The sequence below is a fragment of the Lepidochelys kempii genome, chromosome 2, assembly GCF_965140265.1.
Source record: "Lepidochelys kempii isolate rLepKem1 chromosome 2, rLepKem1.hap2, whole genome shotgun sequence".
NCBI classification, from domain to species: domain Eukaryota; kingdom Metazoa; phylum Chordata; order Testudines; family Cheloniidae; genus Lepidochelys; species Lepidochelys kempii.
The window spans coordinates 254,307,738-254,331,226 of NC_133257.1; the positions used below are offsets into that span (position 1 = coordinate 254,307,738).

At 41.2% G+C, this 23,489-nt stretch overlaps 1 protein-coding gene across 18 annotated transcripts in view; it reads left to right on the forward strand.

Moving 5' to 3' along the window:
- The window catches only part of KMT2C (lysine methyltransferase 2C), a 335,375-nt gene that overhangs the window by 6,218 nt on the left and 305,668 nt on the right, over window positions 1–23,489 (forward strand). The window contains exon 1 of one of the 18 annotated variants that reach the window (XM_073334602.1): window positions 20,624–21,014. The exons of the other annotated variants lie outside the window; for them this stretch is intronic. The gene's annotated coding sequence lies outside the window, so the exon portion shown is untranslated. Of the gene's footprint in view, window positions 1–20,623; window positions 21,015–23,489 lie in introns of those variants that run through there. 18 annotated transcript variants of the gene reach the window in all.

A 23,489-nucleotide genomic window follows, 5' to 3' on the forward strand; every position in this document is an offset into this window, starting at 1 on the left:
AGAGCATAGAAAGATGAGGTGACTTGACCAAGGTCACCTAGCAGGCCAGTGGCAAAGCTAGGAATTCAAGTCCAATGGTCTTTCCATTAGACAACACAGTTGCTGTGTGATTACTCAGCACTCTGCCCCCCTCCTCTACATTTTGTCATAGTGGAAGGGGGATAATGGCCATGCTTTGAAATGTTTGCAATGTTCATTTGGTAACAGGGCTGATGAGAGACCAAGGATGAGATTTCTGTGTCCCAAAACAGTGACAGATTTATGACATGGTTGTTACATAACTTTAAGTGTGTGAGAGAAGACTGGTGTGTGTCTCTTTCCTTCCCCACAGCTTTCCTCACCATTCCTTGCAACATGTAATCCACCTCTGCCAGCATTTCCAGCTCCCTCTTCCCTCTCCTCCCCTCCCCATCCCACTAAGCCATTAGTTGGCATTGTAGAAACTATTGACATGTAAGAAGTTGCTCCTCTTGTCTCCTGCCCTATGCTACTGAGAAGCATATCACAGGCATCACCTTACTGAAGGGCCCGGTGTTACTTTGGTTATGTAGTCCAACCTGCATGCTGAGCAGGTCCTCACTCCTACTACCCACCTTTAGCTGGGACTCCAACCCCTGCTTCAGCCAGGCTTCCCTAGCCATACCCCAGGTCCACCCAGTCCATCCCTCCCCCATACACGCTGGCCAGCCATCCACCCCAGATTCCAGCTATTCGTTTTCTGGATTTCAGATGTATAAATTTACTTTACGTTCATTCCCCCACCCCAGATCTCGGCACACATGGAGAGGCAGGGAGAGGGGCTGAGACACACCCCAAGAGCAGAGTCTCCCAGATCCCAGAACATACAGTGGGCAGGGAGAGGGGCCCAGACCCTCACAGAGGGGTGGGGCTCCCTGAGATCCCAGCACACATGGAAGGGGAGAATTTAGAGCTGACATGCCCCGAACCTCATCACCCCACCACTTCCTCTGATACCCCTCATGTTCTCCCAGCCCCTCTTGTCTTCTCCTTTCCCCCCTAATTCCTACTTCTCCATTTTACCTGAGATCCCCAATCCCTCATTCCTCTCCTACCACCTATTCCCATTTATCACCCTCCCCTCCCAGTGAACATTCAGAGATGTAATTTATTTAATTTTCAAAAATAATTTGTGTGCAGATTACATTTAAAAAACAAACAAACAAACCCCACAAACACACAACAACAAAATAACTCCCCAACCCAACAATTTGACAGAGATTTTGTGCCAAATATTCCTTTCCTCCCTCCCCAATGCTGGACAGCCTCTACGATGTGGCAGGCATACCCATTCTTGGCTCCTGACACCAGTCTCAGGCCATGTACGCACTGCAGCTTATGCCGGTATAAATTGTCGCTCTGGGATGTGAATAAACCACCCCCGAGCAACGTAAGTTACACCGACCCAAGCGCCAGTGTGGACAGCACTATGATGGCGGGAGAGCTTTTCCTGCCAACATAACTACTGGCGCTTGCGGGGGCTGGAGTAATTTAAGCTGGCAGGAGAGTTCTCTCCCTTTGGCTTATAGCGTCTGCAGTAGCAGTGCCGCTATAAGCTCTGCAGTGTAGCCATAGTCTTAGTGTGTTCTTAGTGCATAGTCTGAGCATGCCTGTTCTAAGCGTCCCATGGGACAGAGGGGGCTTCCCCACATTCCCACTTACATCACATGGGGGCAGTAGAGTGAGACCACCCCAGATTCTGCCACGAAAGGTGTCCCCGCCCCTGTTCTCCCACAGCCCCCTGCCACTCATCCCCATGTGCCCCGGTCCCTTCCTCTCACTTCAGCTCCCCAGCCCCTCTCACCTGCCCCACCATCTATCCCAATTTATCTCCCTCCCACCAGTGCAGCCCTCAGGGACAGATTTTAGCAAATATGCCATCCAACCTTCTCAAAGTTCCTGCCCATGGTGGGACTCAGACTGACACTGGCTCAGTCAGGTTTGAAGGATTACTGCTTATCCTCTTGAGCTATTAGTGTGAAAAGTTGAAGGCAAACAGTCCTGTTAACTCCTCTGCCTATATATGCTCAGGATAATCAATTGGTTGCCTGAAGTAGAGAAGCAAAATATTTTTGAAATAATGTTTTAATTTGATTTCACCCAAAGGGCTGGTGGGGTAACCAACCCTCAGGTGATTTAGATCCTGGTGAAGTGATCTGATTCTGAGCCCTGATCTGATCTGTTTGTGAGCAAAAAAAGGAGGGGGGTGGAAAAAAAAGGGTGGAGGGTGGACAGAATCTATCAACTTTAAGAAAAGCTGTTTTTTTCCCCTGGGGGCAGTACCTTTGGTCAAATTCCTCACATGTGGATCATTGCTACTTCATATGGCTGATGTAAATGAAGAGCAACAACTATAATTTTACATTTAGATGGTTAAGCCACATAATTGGGTCTGAAGTAGCCGAGTGTATTCTTGTGGTGCCTCCTTTGTATTTGTGAATTGGGCATTGAGTTGTTATGTTCTATAGTCTGTTCTGGGTGACTACAGTCGCACGCTGGAGAGTTTTTAATTTTCTATTTGTGAAGCAAGTATCCGCATCTGGCATGATTTGTGTTGATACGGTTTAGGGTTGCCCATGAGCTTTGTGGGAGATCGAAGCCAGTGATCTTCTGCATTGGTTCTTTCACAAAGTGTTTATTTGTGACTTCTTGTGAACTCCATTTGGCTTTCCAAGCTTCATCAGGGTTGAAGTTGCATTGTTGAAGGTTAAATGTGTGGGTCCAAAATGGCTTACATGACTTCAAGTGATGGTGAGGGATGTTGTTACAGTCCTGGTGGATGGGAAGATGTTCATTTTCCACGAACCTCTGGAATTCCCAAAGGGTTGTGGCGTTGCTGCGAATGGATGGGGGAGCAACATGCAACAGCACTGGCAGCCAAAGTGTTGGGGTCAACTTGAGGGTTCTAGTGATGCACCACATTGTAGTATTTAGTTGGACACCAGGTCAAGTTTGGCTACCTCTGACCTATGCTGGTGCACAGTACTCAGCAACAGAGTACACAAGGGCCATCACTGATGTCTGTAACGCTGATGATTCCCAGCTTGTGCTTGCCAGTTTCTGAACCAGGTTGACCCTTGTCTTCATCTTGGCAGTTGCCTACTTCAGAAGGTCATGATCCAGCTTCACTCTGAGATAGGTCGGAGTGGGGTCATGTCACAGTGTTGTTGCAGAAGGTCATTTGCAGGGTGCAGTTAGTGTTTCTGTTATCAAGATGGAATGCAGTGACTGTTGTTTTGTGGGGATTTGGCTTGAGCCTCCATTTCCATAAATATTCCTTCATGGTGTTTAGGTCCTGTTCAAAGTGGACTTGGTGTCTCTGAAGGTGGCTGCTTGAGTTGCCAGGGCAAGGTCATCCGAATTTGTGACCCAGTGACCGAACATCGATTAATGATTAAGACCGAACAATGATTAATGATTAAGACCTCCTGGTCTTCAGAGCAACAACTTAAGCCACCGTAATAGTCCTCTTCAGGGCCAAGTAACACACCAGATAGGTTCTGGAACAAGGATCCTCCAACTTAACACTGAGGAACTTTCTCGGACGAAGTGTGAGTGTGTCTGGCATAACACTGGTGTCCTGACACTCCAAGAAACCCATGTCTCCGATGATCAACAGGCCAGCTGCTACTGTATCCATGGTTACAACCTCACAGCTAGCCACTACCATCCGAAATATGGCCTAGCCATATACGTGAAGAACACCATCATGGATTTTGATGTTTGCCACCTACACCACTGCCATCAGGATAGGGGAGCTGCACATTACCAACGTGTAAAGCCCGTAATGCAAAATGACTGAACTCAGTGCTCCCAAGAGCACTAATCCCAGACGTATACATTGATGACTTTAACAGCACCACACTATGTGGTGCTGTGAAGTAAATGAAGCTGACGGTGAAGACCTTTTGGACAGGATGTCTGTGGAAGGTCTGCAACTGGTCTTTGATCCAAACAGCAATCAGCTTTCCACTCTGCTTGCTGGCAACACAATTACCTCACCATTTGGATCACTGACAAATTCCTTTATGAGGTACACCAAATTTCAGGGCAATCTGATTCACTGTACAGATTTTAGAGCACTTAGAGTTGAGATTGAAACAGAAAGCTGTTGCTCTGCTATAATTATGGTTGCACCTAGAGACCAGAACCCCATTGTGTTAGACACTGTCTAGACATACAACACAAAGATGGTACCCACCCAAATGACTTTACAATCTAAATTTAAGACAAGACAGCAGGTGGATAGGACAAGGAGATTGGGGTGATGAAAGCATAAGAGAACAATGAGGCAATTATGAACAGTGGAATAAGCAGTGGTGCCTAGCCATTGTCAAGTGTTTTGCAGACATCAATTTTTAAAGTGGATTTTTAAAGAGAGATTTAAAGGGAGTAATGTAGTGACCTTAAATATTTTTACAGAGATCTTCTTCCATGCATATGGGGTGCATTGGAGAGACTATGATGGTACAACTAAGGCAGGAGTAATGGCAGGATTTAGGTGGCTGATAAGTAGAGTCAGAATATCCATGAAGGGCCTTGAAGTGAAGGCAAATAGTTTGTGCTTGATGTGGTGGAAAAGGAGGAGCCATGGAAGGATGGAAAGAGAGGGATGATCTGTCCAAAGCAGTGAGTCAGGAAGATGATTTTTGCAGTAGCCTTTGGTATGGATTTAAGAGGTGGCAAGATTATATTTGTCAAGGCCAGAGAGGAGGAGGTTGTGATAGCTGAGAAGCAAAATAATGAAGCCCTGGAAAAGAATTTTAGCTATGTGGAAGGAGAGGAAAGTCTGGATCTTAGTGAGGTTGTGCAGAAGAAAGTGGCAAAACATTACCTTTATGTATGGGTCTGGAAAGGGGCTTAGTTAAGGATGACATCCATGTGATGGTGGTGGTGGTGTCCATAAAAGGGGAAAAAGTTGGTGATCAAAACTGAGTTCTTGATCTTTGTCTTGTTGAGCTTGTATTAACGGCTAGATATCCATGAAAAGTCATAAGAATAATATGATGTAAGTGCAGTAAGACTTTTGAAAAGTAGTTTTATACAGTAGAACTTTGTTAATCTGCTCACACTGTAATTAGTACAAAATTCTTTCTATCGCCACTTCATGGTAAAGATTTAGTAGCCAAATCCTGCACTGAATTCTCATTGGTTATGGTGGTGATAGTTGTGACTCCATAGATAGGTTGGTGTCCAGACTTTCCTTCTAAACCCTGTTTTCAACATTTATCTAACTTTTGATTGGATTAGTAGATTTTTATTTATTTACTTTGCAAGTGGGTATGCTTAAAATAGGGTCTGAAAAGATCTTTTCCAGAGACTTTGAAAAGTGTTTGATTAAAAATGTTTATGCATGCTACTTAATTTAAAATTATTTGAATTATTTTGGCCCACATTCGCAGCAGTAGGTTTTCAAAAGTCCAAAATTTCACATATGCAGATAGTTTTTCAGACACACAAGCACAGAATGTTTTCCAGAAAATAATTATTTAAGAATCTTTTTCATTAGTTTGACTGCAATCTGCGTCAGGGTAAGCCAGCATTTAATGATATCCACATCCGTTTCAGAAGAGCCGTAATGCAATTCTACATTTTCTCTTTGTAGCTTAGTTGTGTTTCTTTGGCTCATCCCCTGCTTTCCACTTGATGTACCATTCAGACCCCTGATTTTTCCCCTGCTCTATATGGGCTTTTTTACATTTGTAAATTGTAACATTAATTTTTTAAAAATGTGTAATTTATAAATATATATTATAAAAATATAGGAATTGGGGAGCAACATGGGGGAAGCCAGGACTGCTGCCTGGCAAGCGTGGAATCCTTATATGGGTGGAAGGCCAGACTTTGTACGTCCATTGCATGGATAAGACTTAAGGAACTAAACTTTTGATTCTCAATTATGAGTGGAACTTGTGTAGTGGATGAATAAGAAGATTGTTGTGTACACTGGTGGTTCTGTAACTGTTTTTTTCATGATCAGAGTTGTTCAGGTGCTTATTACTGTGAATTGTTTTTGTTGTTTGTATGTGTGCATGAATTTGGTGTTAAGGTTGGGACCAGAGTTATTTATGTAATTGTGGTTTATGATTTCCATAGTTTTGAAAGTTTGGGTTGTTTTAAATGATGTGTTGTTAAATCTTTGAAATTGTAGTTAACAACATTACTACACACGCAGTAAACAGTTAATATGTTGAGCTTCTACAGCACCTCTTCTCAAGTATCTCAAGAGTTCGACAGACATTAAGGGATTAGGGCAGGGGTAGTCAATTATTTTTTTTTTATCAAGGTCCAAATTTCTTGGTCAAGGTAAAGTCCAAGGTCCAGACTCTCTAGAGGAACATTTTTCAAACCACAGTAACAATAAAGATGATAATAAGGGGAAGTCTACACTACAAAATTAAGTCAACCTAAATTAGGTCGACATTCAGCAACTTCAGTAATTACTGCGGTTTTTCATGTCCACACTATGACTTGCCTGTTCGGCAGCATGTGTCCTCACCAGGAGCACTTCCACCGATTTAACTGACCACGTGGGGCATTGTGGGGCACTGAAAGCCCAGAGTCCTGCTTCCTGGGACTGACAGCCCAGAGCTTTGTCAGTCCCATGGCAGTGGGTCTCTAGCCCCACATTTACATCAACTGTTGCTGCCTTTGACCGCTTGAGCGGTCAGCACTGGCGGTCAAAGGCAGTCACAGGTGACGCAAGTATAAGTAAATAAAAAGATTTCACCGTCTGTTCAAATGTATCTGGCAGTCTGGATTTGGCCCGCGGTCCACCTATTGACTACCCCTAGATTAGGCATTCCAACATCCTGTGAAAAAGGATGTGTTAACCCCTTGGTCACAAAGGAAGACTGTGGCAGAAGTAGGAATAGAACCCCAGGGTATTGCACTACAAGTGCTACAGTGGCACAGCTGCCCCACTGCAGCTATGCTCCTGCAGTGTAGACACTTACTACGGCAACCGAAAGGGCTTTTCCAGTGCTGTAGTAAATCCACCTCATTGAGAGCTGGCACGCTGATCTAGTGGCATCTGTAGTGGGGGTTAGGTCAACCTAACTACATTGGATAGAGTGAAATTTTTCACAGCCCAGAGTTATGTAGCCAGGTTGACCTAAGTTTTAGGTATAGACCAGGCCTCAGTCTCCTGACTTCCAGTCTTTGATACAGCCACAAGACCATCATTTCACCATGTGATCTATGACATAGGAGATTTGGTAGGAAAATGCCAGACTTCTTCAAGTTATACTAACAAATATACTGTAGTACATTTATTAATACATTATGAAAAAACAAGTATTAGTATTTATTACTACTACATTTGTCAAAATAAAGAATATTTTGTGATACAGTATCTTTGCCTTTTTATAGTTTGCTCACTTACTGAACTGAATTTGTAAGTAACATTCAGTGGAGGCCTCTGAGTCATTCGTACAAATGAGCAGGTTTCTACTGTTTTTTCAATAATTCTCTTGAACTATTTACATCTAACCATATGCTTTGGATTTTTCACTGCACAGTTACTAGAGAGATGGCATGAGGCATCACCATTCATATTGTGGTACAGCCATTGCTTAGTTCATCAGATGATGTAATAAAAATCAGTTTTGTCATTTGCTGCAGTGATCATTCTGGAAATGAGTTTCTAAGAGTACTAGTGCTTTCTTGTGAAATAAATTAAAACTGGATAGGGTAGAAATATAATTTTAAATTTCAGGACATCTGTTTAAAAACATAGGCAGTGGTGAGCAATGCACTCAGACTGAAACACGTGAGTTGTTCTTTAACTCAGTCACATGGTACTTTGAGATTGCAGCTTCTAAGGAACTCTGGAGAAGTTCCTATAATTCTGAGTGATGTTGTATTTGTTGAGTTGTTTGATTAAAAAAATTGTAATGCTGTAGCGTAAATGGTGCATTATATATTAGTGAGTAGTGTCCATGGTTTTGGGAACTCTTTTATAAACAACTAATTACACCTACAGTATCTAGGTGTAATAGAAAAAGTAAAGGTTAGACTTAGCTCAGTTCAAAATATTTTTGCGTATGTATCTCTCTCTTCTTTAATTCAAAATGTATTTAAAAAAAACCCAGTCCACACCTTATTGCATGCCATCCCAACACAGTATACAAGTGCTACTATGCAATGTAATGCTTCTTATCGAGATTTTAATTTTTGTTGTTTGGGACTCTCCTGCATACTCTGTTAAAAGGGTCTAATCCAAAAGTGTGAGGATTTTTTTGGAGGTTTCTTTAATGATAAAAGTTAACTTGATAGGTGTCTTAATTAGCTGGTATCAGGAACAAATTGAACGTAGAAGCAATTTACTTCTTCCTCTTAGTTATTTTTATATCCTACCCATGACTCTGATATCTAACCACCATACGACATCCCAAAAAGAAAAGGTGTTTTTCATAAGATTATGTTCTTTCCCTCGTTTCTGCCTGTCTTTCCCCTTGTTAGTGTGCATCTTCTCTGTTGCCACATCCTTGGTTTCTCTCTTCCTCCTTTTTTGTATGAGAGCTTAATGAGGGCTGTGACAGGTTGGATCATAGAAAACCCCTTGGGAACTGCCAACTGATGTGTTGAGACTACTTCTGTCCCTGCTTTCCCTGCCAGCTTGGGGCTTTAGTGCCCTGCCTGGTTTGAGCCAGACATACTAGCCTGCTGCAAACCCAGGCCCAGGTCTGAACAACATCCCCCCCAAACTACAGACTTATCTAAAAACCGCTTATGGCATGTTCCTGTCTCCAGCACTCAGATGCCCAACTCCCAATGGGGTCCAAATAAATCCATTTTACCCTGTATAAAGCTTTTACAGGGTAAACTCATAAATTGTTCGCCTTCTATAATACTGATAGAGATGCATAGCTGTTTGCCCCCAGGTATTAATACATACTCTGGGTTAAGTAAAAAGTGATTTTATTAAATACAAAAAGTAGGATTTAAGTGGTTCCAAGTAATAACAGACAAAACAAAGTGAATTACCAAGCAAAATAAAACAAAACACACAAGCGTATGCCTAATATAGTAAGAAAGTGATTACAGATGAAACCTCACCCTCACAGATGTTCCAGTAAGCTTCTTTTACAGACTAGTCTCCTTCTAGTCTGGGTCCAGTCGTCGACCCCCCCCCCCCGGTTACTGTGCTTTGTTTCAGTTTCTGTCAGGTATCCTTTGGGAGTGGGGAGGCCATCTCTTGAGCCAGCTGAAGACAAAATGGAGGGGTCTCCCAAGGGTTTAAATAGGCTTTCTCTTGTGGGTGGACACCCCTCCCTCCCCCTGTGTAGAATCCCAGCTACAAGATGGAGTTATGGAGTCACATGGGCAAGTCATATGTCCATGCATGACTCAGAATTTACGGGTAGCAGCCATTGTTCACATGCTACCTTGAACGTCCTCAGGGAGACTTCATATGTGGATTGGAGCCTTCCAAGATCCGTTGTCCGTTAAGTGTTTCTTGATTGGGCGCTTAACTTGCAAATTCCTTTCTAAAGAAGTTGACCAAATGCCTTACTAAGGCTACTTGAAATCAAACAAGTACGCAGCCAATATTCATAAATTTGAATACAAAAATGATACATGCATACAAATAGGATGAATATATTCAGTAGATCATAACCTTTACAGAAATATGTTACATGGCATATGTAGCATAAAACATATTCCAGTTATGTCGTATATACATTCATAATCATATTTCCATAAAGTATTATGGGATGCAATGTCACAAGGGCTTCTAGGACTCTGTTTATTTTCCTGTTGTTTTCTGTCTGGCTCTGTATCATGGTGACACACCTTCCTGCTGACAAGGGCTTGGAAGCAGCTTCCTCCATAACCTGTCTACACTATCCCTTCAGTTGGCCTGAGGGGTGACTAAAGATCCATACGTGGCATTCCCTTCCCTGCCCAAGCTTTTGATTGTGCAAACTTTTAGGGGTGATCTACACTGCAAAGTTAGGATGGCTTAACTACATCACTCAGGTCTGCGAAAATTTCCACACCCTGTGTGATGTAATTAAGCTGACCTAAGCCCTGGTGTAGACACCACTAGGTTGATGGAAGAATACTTCCATTGACCTAACTACTGCCTCTTAGCCCTGGTCTACACTGCGGGGGGAAGGGAGGGGGGGAAATATCGATCTAAGTTACATAACTTCAGCATGTGAATAACATAGCTGAAGTCGACCGTACTTAGACCTACTCACTGTGGTGTCTTCACTACGGTGAGTCAACGGCTACCACTCCCCCATGAACTCTCTGCCTGCGCCTCTCGTGATGCTGGAGTACAGGAGTCGATGCGAGAGCTCTTGGGGGGTCAATTTATCGTGTCTAACTAGACACTATAAATCAACCCCCACTGGATCTCTGGCAGGTAGTGTAGACATACTCTTAGAAAGGTGGATTTACTTCAGTGATGGAAGATCCCTTCCGCCACTGTTGTAATTGTCTACAGTGATACAGCTGCACTGCTGCTGCTGTGCCACTATAGCATTTCTAGTGCAGACATACCCTTAACCATGTGCAAAAATTTACTCACAGGAGTAGACTTGTTGAGGACAATGAAGCTGCTCACATGAGTAAAGTTACACATCTGCCTAAGTGTTTGCAATATTGGAGCCTAAGGCTATGTCCACTGCAAAAAAGGTGGTGGTTTTTTTCTCAGCAGGATAACTAACCTGCATTAATTATCCTGCTGTAAAATCCTAGTGGAGACAAGGCACTGTAGTTTTTACCACAAGGTAGCTAAGTGAAGTAAACACTATATCCTGCTCCTGGTTTACCTTGCCTAGCTACCTCATGGTAAAACTATAGTGCCATGTCTCCACTAGGATTTTACAACTGCATAGCTAAGAAATGGTAGATACCGGTTGGAAAAAATGGGCCTTTTTTTTGTCAGGGAAGTCGTGGCCTAAGTGAGTTGCGGTTCCAGTGGTCCTATTCCCAGCAAAGCCAGAGTTTGAACTTGGTTTCAAATTACTCCCATCTGGAAGGTTCAGCTAATGCAGAATGAGATGGTTCATTTATTAAGCAGTGTTTCATGCTGAGAGAACATTATACCTCTGCTTTATAATCTGCACTGGCTGCCAGTATACTTGTGGGTGAGATGCAGGTTGTTGTGTTTGACCTATATGTGACTAAATGCTTTGGGATCTGCTTTACTGAAACAATGGCTGCTCTCCCCATGTGATACCCATAACAGCTGTGATCATCCATGATGCTCAGACTTCATGCCTTCTGGTCAAAATGCGAAAGGGCTGGCAGCATGGAAATTATGTTGGAAACTACATTGATGGCTGTATTAATTGTTAGGAAAGTTTTATTGTTCAGGAAGTTTTTTCACACACTTAACAAAATTGAACGATCGTAGTTATTTTCAAATGTATGGAGTTTAGATAGGAGCAAATGGAAACACGTTTAAATAGATGAAATAAAGATTATTTCCACTACACTATCAGTTCAGCTGCTTCTCCTTTCACTAATTCCCTCCCTCCTAATTTCCCCAATCTTTTCTTCTCTCTTATGCTTTACTTTTTTCATATTCCCCCCTTTTTTTGTTCTCTGCAATGTGTCCCTCCACACCCAAATAGCCATGTTGCCAACTCAAAATATTTGGTATTTTTCTTAAAAACCCTCCTCCTGGAGATTTGTTTGAGAATCTTAGCTTTCATTTAAAAAAGAAAGATGTATCTAGCTTTCATGGTGGAGGAGGAGAATTTAAAAATACAAATCCTAGGGGCTCCAAAATCAGAATGCAAATAAAAGTACCCAGCATTTATTTTTAAATTTTAATTATTTTTAAGCCAATCCCATATTTTTTTGTGGCCTGACTGATGATATTTGAATGCTTGGGGTTGACAATACTGCCACAGCACCTGTATCACTCTGCTTGCCCAGTGTTTTCTAGCCGCAGCAGAATGAAACTCACATGATCCTCCTCAGTTCTGCTTTCCTCCTGCTGGGGAAACACTGTGCAAGAGTTAATGCTTCTCTGGCCTGTAGGGCATAAGTGTGGGAGAGAGCACTCATAGCAGCATAGCTCCTCAGGGAGCTGTGCTGCCAGGGAGGGGGTGGGGTAACCAAGCCAGAAAGCATCTGAGGTTGCAGCTCTCCAAGCTACAATTCCAGAATCTGTGTGGGTATGATTTTAGTTTTTCTTGTTTAATGCTCCAGTGAATTTCCAGACCACAACCCTTGCAAAGTTAGAGATTTATTCCTGAGAAGAGAATGGGAAGGCGACTAAGAAGGATTTTAACTTGTGGGGTTTCCAACAGGCTTTTCTACCTGTATCTCATAGGGAAAACTATAGAAGAAGATGGAGTCCAGAGACTCTGGAAAACACATTCATAAAATAAACATTCTGTAAGGAAAGTTTTTGTTAATAAAATATATTTCTAAAATCTTCTATGTAACATTAAGGGTCAGATTGTGGCTGGCCCTTGCTCTGGTGCATAACTTGGGAGGAGAGTTCAGAGCTGTTTCTTCCCTTCCAGGTGCCCTTGAACAGCAGGAAACCACACTGGTACTCCTTCCTTGCACTCTCTGGGAGTGCAAGGATTTTTGCCAGCTAGTACAGCTTGAGGTGTAAGCCTCTGTGAAAGTGAGGAGGAGGCAGGACCCCTTGGGGACCTGATTTCTGGTGGTGTGACTTTGCACTGCTCCCAGTGTGGGGCTGTGCCATAATCTGCTAACCTGGCCCTAAACTATTATGCAGGCCAAATCATTAGCATCTATTGTAAAGGGACTTAGTTCACTTGGGACATAAATTTTGGGACCGATATCAGGGCAGCAGTTCACAAAGGCTGACTGCACAATCTTATCTACTGAAATGTGCTCTTATCTGTGGTATTAATAGCCCTTTACATTATTAACGTTTGGTGTAGTGACTTAAGTACTCTATGTCCTTTGTATCTACATAAGGATTAGGAGACACAGGTAGAGTAGTGCGGAGAAGCTTTTGTTGATATTGGTTTATGTATCCATTGCGTTTCCAAGCCAGGGACTTCAATCTCCAGGCTTATGAATCAGGTATTCTTTAATAACGATTTAGTTTATTTAGAATTAAATGTGAAGAAAACAGAAAATATTTTTGAAATCTCATTTACTTTTCAACATTTTGCGGTCTGTTTTTGGATTTTATTGATCTTCTTGATGGGCAAAAAAGTGTGTGTGTTCTCAATCCTGTTAGTTTAAGGTCTTGTCTAGACAAAGATTTAAGGTGTGGTGATAGTATGTGTTTGTGTTAGTGTTAGTGTTAGCGAGGAACACCGCCTTTAACATGCACTAAACTGGCGGAGTTAAAAACTCTAAGGCTGTGTCTACACTGCCCACGTTACAGCATGTCCGCAGCAGTGGTGTGACGTGGGCAGTGTAGACACACTTTTTATTGCTGGGGGAGAGCTCTCCTGGTGATAGATTTAAAAAAAACCAAAAACCCTTATCCTGAATGAGGGGTGGTATCTTTATTGCCGGAAGTGCAGCTCCTGGTGATAAAGTGCTGTCTATACTGGTACTTTTCAGCACTAAAGCTTTTGTCACTCGGGAGGGTGTTTTTTCACAACCCTGAATGACTGAAGTTTTAGTGCTGAAAGTGGCATTGTAGACAAAGCCTAACTTGGCCACTCTAGTACAAGCTAAAGTATAACTTGCCTTATTTTGATTGGAATTTTAGAAGGTGTTTGTCAGTTTCATCAAGCCAGCTAAAACAATTTAACAACATGCCTTTAAATGTTAGTCTAGACTAAGCCATGAATTCAGGCTGACACATGTGATGTTGTGTGAGCTGGGTGTGCTGTAGCCTACGGTCCCTCTAGCCTTTAATGTGGCCAACTAATACAGCTTCATAATGTTAGTGTGCATTTTTAAACTAGTATTAAGAGGGCTTCAGTCATTGAAAAATAACCTCTTTTTGCCAGTCAGGACACAGTGTCTTGGGGTGAAACTAGACTGTTTTATGAGTAGTTAGTTTCAATTTCAGGTTCTCATGCAGTATTATAATCTAGTTGAAAAATGTTAAACATTTTTTTTCAGAGCTTTTTAAGATGTTTTCATACATGAACAATAGGTGCCTTGATCTTTGTTGTTTGTACTTGTCTGAGGTAGGAAATAAGTTATTTGGGACAAGGTTCTTTAGATCTTAAGTGTTTCAACATGGTGTATACTTACAGAGCTATGTAAATTTAATTGTAAACCATCTGGAGATACAAGCTTTTTGACTATAGTTTGTGGTCTGTATTTACCAATGGCTTAATTACTCTATCTTGTCAATTTTTCTTTGCCTCTCTTTTTTAAAATATTTTAAAATTAAGTTGATTTTAAATTAAACTAACCAAGGACAGGAAGCTAATGCTGCAAAAATAAAGTTTGGGTTTTCTCAGATATTACAACATGAAATGTTATACTGTACCTTCACTCTGTTGGAAGGGATTCATCTTCTGTATTGATTTTGATGGGGAAGAGGCTTACAATATTTTTCTGGGAAAGTCTTATTTCCTGCTACTCTTTTCTTGCCACTAACCCTACGGTAGCTAATCCAGTTGTCATTGGTCTCTCTGGTTCCACATAGACTAGAAAATGATCTGTTGTTGATGATGGTCCTGAGGTCCCTTCCAACTCTGATATTCTATGTAAGAAATGGCTCCCTCTTACCACTCCATCTCAAGTGGTATTGAAAAAAGGTTAGCTGCTCGTGTAATCTGGACAATGATGTTTTCAACAGCATTGAAGAAATGGTGGCAGACACCATGTTCCACTGGGGTCTCCGGCATGCTTTCTGTAGCAGTGTTCAAAATAGTCTTACCCTATCTATGCTAACAGATAAACCATTCAACATCAGTGGAGGGGAACCCACTGTTAACAATTATTGCAAGCAAGAGTCACTCCCCTGTTGCGGTCCTAGGTATATCCTGTTTTTATTCCATCTCTTTCTCTCCTTTTGCTCCTTCCTTTCACTTGATATTCAGACTCCCTCTTGCATTTATTCCCCTCCCCCTTGCTTTATTTCCCCCCCTTCTGAAGCACCAAGTAACTTTCATTAGCACTGTGCGTGCTGCACTTTTGCACAGAGGAGCTTCCCCGCAGCAGCTCTAGCAGCAGTATAAAACTGACACAGATCACAAGACCCTTGTCACTTCCCCCGTGGTTCTGGGGGAAAGCATTCCTATGTATGACCCAGCTCTGATAGTTTACAGTTCGTACCAGATGGGATGTTTGTGTTAGGAGTGGGTAAAGGAAACTGCGAGCTTTGTGCAACCTAGCACCAAATTTAAAGCTTTGCAGTGTTTGGAAAACCCTGAAAAGTACACTCACTACCAAACCACAATGGGGTGTATGTGGTACAGCTAGTTCCCTGCTTGTTGGGACTGCTTTATTTTATTGAAATAATGAACCTTATTTTAACCTGACGTATTCTGTGCTACTCCATTGATGTCACTGTGTGATGGGGAGAATTTGGCCCTTTTGTATTTAGAGAGCTATTGCTATTACTGAGCCTGCACCTTGTTACTGTTTTAAATTCTGGTTAATGACGTGGTCACTAGAGATGTATCCACTTTTAATGGCTTTAAATCACACTTATGTTATCATGTGTGTATATAAAGGATAGTACCAACTTCTGTTGGCCCCAAAATGTGATCTATGTCAGTATTGTAACCATGTGGGGAATTTCATTTGGATGCTAAATATCTTTTTATTTTGTAATTAATTTTCAAAAGTATGATTATTCCCTCTGGTCTGTTAGTTATCACTTCTTTTGTCAGTTAACAGAGAAGCTGCATTTACTGAGAGAGGAGGAATAAATGGATTAGTAGCATAATAGGCTACTAAATGGTAACCCACCTCTACATTTTAGTAGAATATCAAACCTTAAGATGAAAAGGAGTACTTGTGGCACCTTAGAGAGACTAACCAATTTATTTGAGCATAAGCTTTCATGAGCTACAGCTCACTTCATCGGATGCATCATGGTCACTTTGGATGGGCTATTACCAGCAGGAGAGTGAGTTTGTGTGTGGGGGAGCGGAGGGTGAGAGAACCTGGATTTGTGCTGGAAATGGCCCAACTTGATGATCACTTTAGATAAGCTATTACCAGCAGGACAGTGGGGTGGGAGGAGGTATTGTTTCATGGTCTCTGTGTGTATATAATGTCTTCTGCAGTTTCCACGGTATGCATCCGATGAAGTGAGCTGTAGCTCACGAAAGCTCATGCTCAAATAAATTGGTTAGTCTCTAAGGTGCCACAAGTACTTCTTTTCTTTTTGCGAATACAGACTAACACGGCTGTTACTCTGAAACCTTTCTTTATTCACAAAGTCTACTGTTGGGTAAAATTGACTAGGAGCCCAGTCCTACGTCCCTTAATCACAAGTTGTCCTACTGGGTTCATTGAGTAAGGGCCATAGGATCAAGCCCTTGTGTTGGCATATCTAAATCAGCTAATCAACAGCTGTGATTAAAATGATTCTGTGCAGGAGTGTGAAGTTATTTGTATTGTCCAGCTGCTGGTGCTGTGCTTTTTTTTTTAGATGTCATTTTGGTTTGGGTGGCAAGGGGAAGAGGTAGGAATCTCAGAATTAATTGAAGGTGGCCTACCGATGTGTACATCATTGTAGGACACTGGTACAAAAACTCAAGTCAAACCACTGGGAAATACGATGAGTTATACAGTAGAACCTCAGAGTTATGAACACAGAGTTACAAAGTGACCAGTCAACCACACACTTCATTTGGAACTGGAAGTATGCGATCAGGCAGTGTAGAACAAAAAAACCCAAATACTCTGCAGTATTATTAAATCTAAAATACTTAGAAAGGGTGGGGGAGGGGAGGAAGGATAAAAAAAGATTTGATAAGGTAAAGAAACTGTTTCTGTGCTTGTTTCTTTTAAATTAAAATGGTTAAAAGCAGTATTTTTCTTCTGCCCAGTAAAGTTTCAAAGCTGTATTAAGTCAATGCTCAGTTGCAAACTTTTGAAAGAACAACCATAACTTTTTGTTCCAAGTTACGAACATTTCAGAGTTACGAGCAACCTCCATTTCTGAGGTGCTTGCAACTCTGAGGTTCTACCATATTGCAATAGAAAAGTAATGCCGGTGGAGTCAGTATTTGTCAAATGGTGAAGGGAAAGCAATTTTTATTTTCAAAACTTTACAGAAAACTCTTTTAAAGAAAAGTTGGTATAAATAGAAATATTAATTTAACATGCAACGTTAATTACTTAACTCATAAATGCACACAGAACCTTACAAGACACATGGTCTGTACCTTGAAGGATTTCCATTAATGCATGCAAAATAAGGGCCTGATCCTGTGATCCCTTACTGCTATGTAGTTATCCCATTGATTTCAGTAAGACAACATGTAATCGCAGCAATATAGTTGGTAGTAAGGTTTTCAGGATTGGACCACTAGAGACAATAACTTAACTTTAAAGACCCGTCAACTTCAAATCTAGTCAATTGGGGTGGGGGAAAAAAGCAGTTTTGGTTAGTATATCTGCCCCTGAATCCCACTGCCATTTTTTGTAAATTTACGGTCACACTTTCCTATTTTTTTCCTCTTACCTGCAGCCTTGTGGAAGATCCATGGCAACCATAGGTGAAACTGACTATACACAAAATGCTGTCAAATGCACAAAGTACATAAACTGGGGAAAAAAGTGAGGAAATACTTTTCTTTCTTATTTTTCAGTTTAGTAATTTTTGGGGTGTGAGTTGTAACAGAAGGCAAAACGTTTTCAAATGAAAATGTGACATTTATGTGTTATGATGTTTCTTTACATTTCCATCATCATCATACTCTGTACAGCTTGATCCTTCACTGCTTACATGGTCACTCTCTGTTGTAGTTAGTGGGAAGAGTGGCTGAGTGAAGCACTATGTAACTTGGGCATTAAGGCCCTGTAATAAATTTGCCTCTACCCCCAACACCTGTGCAGAGTCCCTTTTAAATCAGTAGGATGCTGTGCGGGCATGGGAGTCTGTGTAAGCGCATTGCAAGACGGGCTGACATCACTTTTCAGGGGGTTTATAATGCTTATTATTATTTGTTGTTAGAAAAGTGTCTCGTGAGTAGAAACTTGTTACCCAAGTTCCAAGCCCTCATCCAACTTTTCCCTTTCTTCAGATTTACAAAATATAAAATAAAAATCAGTTTTTAGGGTTTTGATAGGAATTTCACCTTCCTCCCTCAGATTGACTTCTTGGTTGCTCTAATAGTGTTGTTTTGTAAAATAAAAAAATTGCAGGTGATTAATTCTGAAGGAGGGCAAATTGCTTTGATTTTATTTCTAAAAAAAGTTTAAAAAATTAAGTGTTTCTCTTAGAAACTGAAATGCTGTATTTGTCTTCCATTTTTGTAATTCCATAAATTAATGCAGTACTTAGCATGAGCTTCTGTGTACATATGCAGAAATGAAGTCTAGATTTCAAACTAAGGGCTTGTCTGTACGAGAAAGTTGCTCCGGTTTAATTTAAGGTATAATTTTAAATTTATTTAGTTAAACCATTGCAAATCCTGGGTATGTTTTTAATCACTAGCTACACCAAGTTAGCTTAATTGGAGTGAAAAGCCCTTCACTGACTTGGTCTACGCTTAAAAGTTGTGTTGGCATAGCTATTTTGGTCAGAGGTGTGAAAACACTTTTGCCAACAAAGCCCCCAGTGTAGATGCAGCTATGTTGACAAAATGATGGTTTTTCTGACAGAAAAACTCCTTTTCTTGGTGTAAGGCTGCATCTACACTAGGAGACCATCCTGGCATAGTTGCATAATGCAAAGTAGATATGTGTTGTCTACACTAGACCCTTTTTTTTTTTTTTTTTTTTTAAACCTAAGGCCTTGTCTGCATGGGGAAATTGACCAGAACGGATATTGTGGAATTAATTGTTCTGGAATATTCTGGAATAGCTCTCTGTGTGGACAGTATTCCAGAGTAAAATAAATTTTATTTTGAAATTTTTCCTGCTTTTTATTCTGTAATAAAGTAAATTTTACTCTGGAGTAGTGTGTCCAGATGATGGATTAAGCTAAATTGTAAAAGGGCACTCTTATTCTGGGGATATTTTGGTTATATCAAAATAATTATTCTGGAATAGCTACTTCAGCAAATTTCCAAGTGTAGACAAGCCCAGAACATTTGCAGCTTCTGTGTTCAGACAAGATTTTAGGCCTAAAAATGTTTAACTCAGTTGGGTTAGAAAGAGTTCTTATCAATTTAAACTAAATTGATATTATGAAATCTTAAACCCATTTAAAAGAATCCACAACAGAAGTCTGCACCAATTTAACAACAACAATTTCTAAAATGATGCAATTAAAGCTTTTGTATATGGACAAGCCTTAAGAGTCAATTTCTTTTTCTTTTTAAATACAGGATAAATCTGGAGTAACCCCATTGATTTTATTGGAGTTAATCTGGATTTACAACTATGTAATTGAGAACAGAATTTGAACCTAGAATTTCAGTTTTCAGTATAGCCAGAGAATAAAATTCTCTGGTCCTCTTTAGGATTGCCAGCTATAGCTCAGTGTTGCTGTCAGGATTTTAATCTGTGGACTGAAAACAGACCTCAGATTATTGAAAGAAGTATTAAATCCCTTTCCCTTGTCGTCCCCCCCCCTTTCTCCCAAAAAACTAAGACACAAAACAAAACGTTTCCCAACAAACCTGTGGTGTTTCCTTTTATTAAGGAAACTCATAATTACCATAGTATTTAAACTGGTTCGCCTTTAAGAATAGATCCACACAAATGGAATAATGATTGCGTTTTTTTTCTTTCTGTGCAGTGCCAATAGAAGGAAACTTTGCCGGGGGCCATTTCGGGGAGTGGGAAGGGCGAGTTTTTTTAGGGACACTTATCGGACCAGGTTTTCCGGCGAGTCAGTTTCAAACTGGGTTGGGGAAAAGTAGCAGGCGTGTCTACAAGAGGGTTAAAGAAGCCCAATTAATTTCAAGCTAAAATCCTGCCTTGAATAGCCGCTTAATACCCAAGACGTGCGTCCGCTAGAGAAGGAGGAGGGATCCATTTGTACGTGTTGCAACTTTTAGTGGTGCTTTGTTAAATGGGAAAGTACGGTTCGCCGGGGGTGGGGGTGGGTGGGTAAAGGGGGAAATAAAGCGTGTTGAAGTCTGGCTCCTACCCCGCTTTGGAGGTGTTTGCCAGAAAGGGGCTATGGGGAGGACAGATTGCACTCGCCCCGGGGCTAATCTGCCGGGCTCTGCGTTCGCAGCCCTGCCGGGAGCAGCCGGGGCGCCGCGAGACGTGCCGATCCTCATGCTCTGGCGGAGCTCGAGTTGCATTGTGCACTGCCAGCCCCTCGGTGTATTTCTCTTCGCTGCTGCTGCTGCTGCACCACCAACGTTACAATACCGCAGGCAGGCTGCCGCTGGGGAGCGGGGCTGGCTGGGTGAGGGGCCCCGTGCGATGAAAACGTCTCCAGCCGGGTAGTTAAGAGTTAAGCTGGGGGCCGCTTTGCTTAGCCAGAGCAGCCGGGACTGGTGGCTCCGGCTCCTGTCAGGGGGAATCCAGGCCGCACATTGGTGGCGCCCGCAGCCGTCGGATCTACTTTCTGTAGCCCTGCTTTTTTTCCTTCCCCTTCCCCTCCTCCTCCTCCTCCGGCGGCTCCAGTCTGGCTCGGGGAGGATCCTGAGAGCCGAAGTTCCGAGGCGATTGGGAGCTCGCGGAGCGGCCGCTGCCATGGGGGCTCTGGCAGGACGCGTCTAGGAGCGCGCGCCTGCCCCTTGTCTGTGCCCAGGCTCCCGGGGAAGTGCTCGCAGCCAGCGGTGGATTTGGGGGAGTAACATGGCTGATCTAAGGGAGTGCTGAGCAGTTTGTGTCTCTGAACGACGCCGGGCTTGGATTGTAACATGTAAATAACTTCTCCTTCCTCTGGACAATAAGCCAGGGCACCGATGCCAGCCCCTCCATTTTCCAAAGAGGTTTTGTGAGAGGTTCTCAGGCTCTGGATTATGTTGTGCAAAAACAATTCGCTGGGGGTGAGTGTGTCTTGCGTTTAACTTCTTTGTATTAAAGGGCAAAATGTGACAGGCGGCATGGGGCTGCAAATGGCAATCTTCAGTATAATTCTATGGAGACAGATGGGGGTGTCAACATAAGGAGGGGTAGTGGGACCTGAAGCACCAGGTTGGAAACTTATCAAGAGTACTGCGGTGACACTGACGCTCTAGAGAGAGTTTTCACACCCTTTGGTCAAAATCCATCTCCTGAAATCAAAATGTATATATCAGTCCAAGTTACAGGTTCCCTAGATAGTCTTCAACCTCAAATAAAAGACGCAGCTCAGGACTGACAGGTATTATATGACCAATAATCTGGTCATTTGTTTCTAAGTGTGTGGTTGTATAATGTACATGTTCTTGTTTGTTTGTGTTTTTTTTTTAAACAACTTTTTTTTTTCATGGCCTAAATATAATGAATTAATTTTATTAGCCTTTCTTTCCTTCACTTGAGTGCTGGGGTATCCTAAAACTTAAAAATACAGTAGGGAATAGGATTGTTTCTTCTATATATTTCTTAAATATTCTACGCATGCACATAGCTATTGTAAAACAATGCAATCTTAAACATTTCCACATAATTTTAAAATATAGTACGTCTACAACATTTTATATTCTCTTCCCTATCCTTTTCCTGCTCATATTAATTTTAAATCAGAGAAATACTATTAATTACCTGTTCGTAAAATATACTGAAAATACAGCACATACTGGATGTTTAAACCATCTTATATTTTGATCTGTGATCTATGAGCAATGAACAAATAGATCAAAAGTCAAAGATTGGATTATGTAACTGCTTTGGTTCAGTGAATTTGATACAAACTATAAGGGAGAAGAACTGTTAAGTATGATGTTTTAATGTGCTTATGGCCCAGTTAATTCAGTATCCATACTGTTCTTAATGACTATGACTTTTATCATGTAACTAATGCTAGATACTAAATATCAAACATTTGACAAGTGAAACATTTGTTACTAATGTACTAGATTCATTGTATCTTTGAAACACATTCATGAGCACATGTGTAATTTTTATTATTTGACTTGTCAGTCTTTGTAGTATAGTATGATTCTTGCATTGTTCAAAAGGGGTACTTTAAAGAACCTTATGCCGGTATTAAAGTAGTCACATGTTGTTATGCCTGTGGAAGATAGAAAAGACAAATAGTCAATTTTGCTGTTGCAAAACTAAAGCAAATATGCCAACGTTTGAAGGCTTTCAGTGAACATAAAAATAATGTGCTCAAATAAATAAAATTAAACATAGCAGAAATGCCAAGTATAGTTATAGTCGTATATCAGCATGCTGTAAATACTTAATGTACTATGTTCATGCATAATAAAATGCACACATCCTGTATAAAAAACTGTAGTTCCCTGCCTGCCTCGTGCAAATATTTTTAACCACTATGGTTATAAGACAATTGGAGACAGAAGATAAGATATACTTTTATCAACAGTGCTAATGTGATGCAGCTGCATCCATGCTAACCATTCATTAATGTCTCATTAAAGAGCACTGTACATTTTGTTTGTTAATGTTTTGAAAGCAGTTGATGCATGCCCCTTTTAATACATCCATCACAAATATTCTTTTCTTCTGACAATATGCTTTGAGTATATTGGCTACCCAGAATAATATCTTTTGTCACACTTGTGTTCTCTGTTGACTGGTGGCCTAGAATAATGAAATATTACTTATTTTGCGCTCTTCTTTCACAAAGAGAGACCCCTGTAGCCTTTTAGTGAAATTGTTGATTATGATTTTTTGTTTTAATTGTTTATTTTACATTATGGCATTTGACAATTTTTGTCATGAGAGTGGAATGTGATCACAGCTTGTAAACTTCCTTAGCATAGATTATTCACCATTTTTCCCCGAAGAACATTCTCCTAAAGGTGAACTGCATAGCCAAAATGAAAATAAGTCCTGTATGGATTTCTTCTTTGAATGCGTCTTCTGACCAGGCTGTTGGGGATGTTCATCACGGCAGTCTTTTTAAAGGGACATTACCAACCTGAAATCTAGTCAGCTTAAAAAAAAAGTGTGTGTGTGTGGATGGTGAAGAAGAATCTCCCCCGTCTCCATCCCTCACAGCTGTGCCCATTTATGTAGTTTTACAGTTCTGTTTTCCTAGTTTTTGAAATGTGTTTTCTCTCCACACTTGAGTTTGAAGAATTCAGCCCAGCAAAGAGGGAACTGCCTATACACAGGATAACAGGGAGCATGACTATCCATAGTGTTGTCAAATGCACAGTGTAAACAAACTGAAAAATATAGAAATATTTCTTTCTCCAATCTGTATTTCAGTTCTAGTAATCTTGGGAGTTAAAGGTAACAATAGTGGGTAATGCTTTTTCAGAGAAGTATGATTTAAAAAAAAAATAAGTTGACAGTGTGCCTTTAGCTAGCCTTTTATAATTCTGTTTTTCCTCAATGAAATCTTTTTG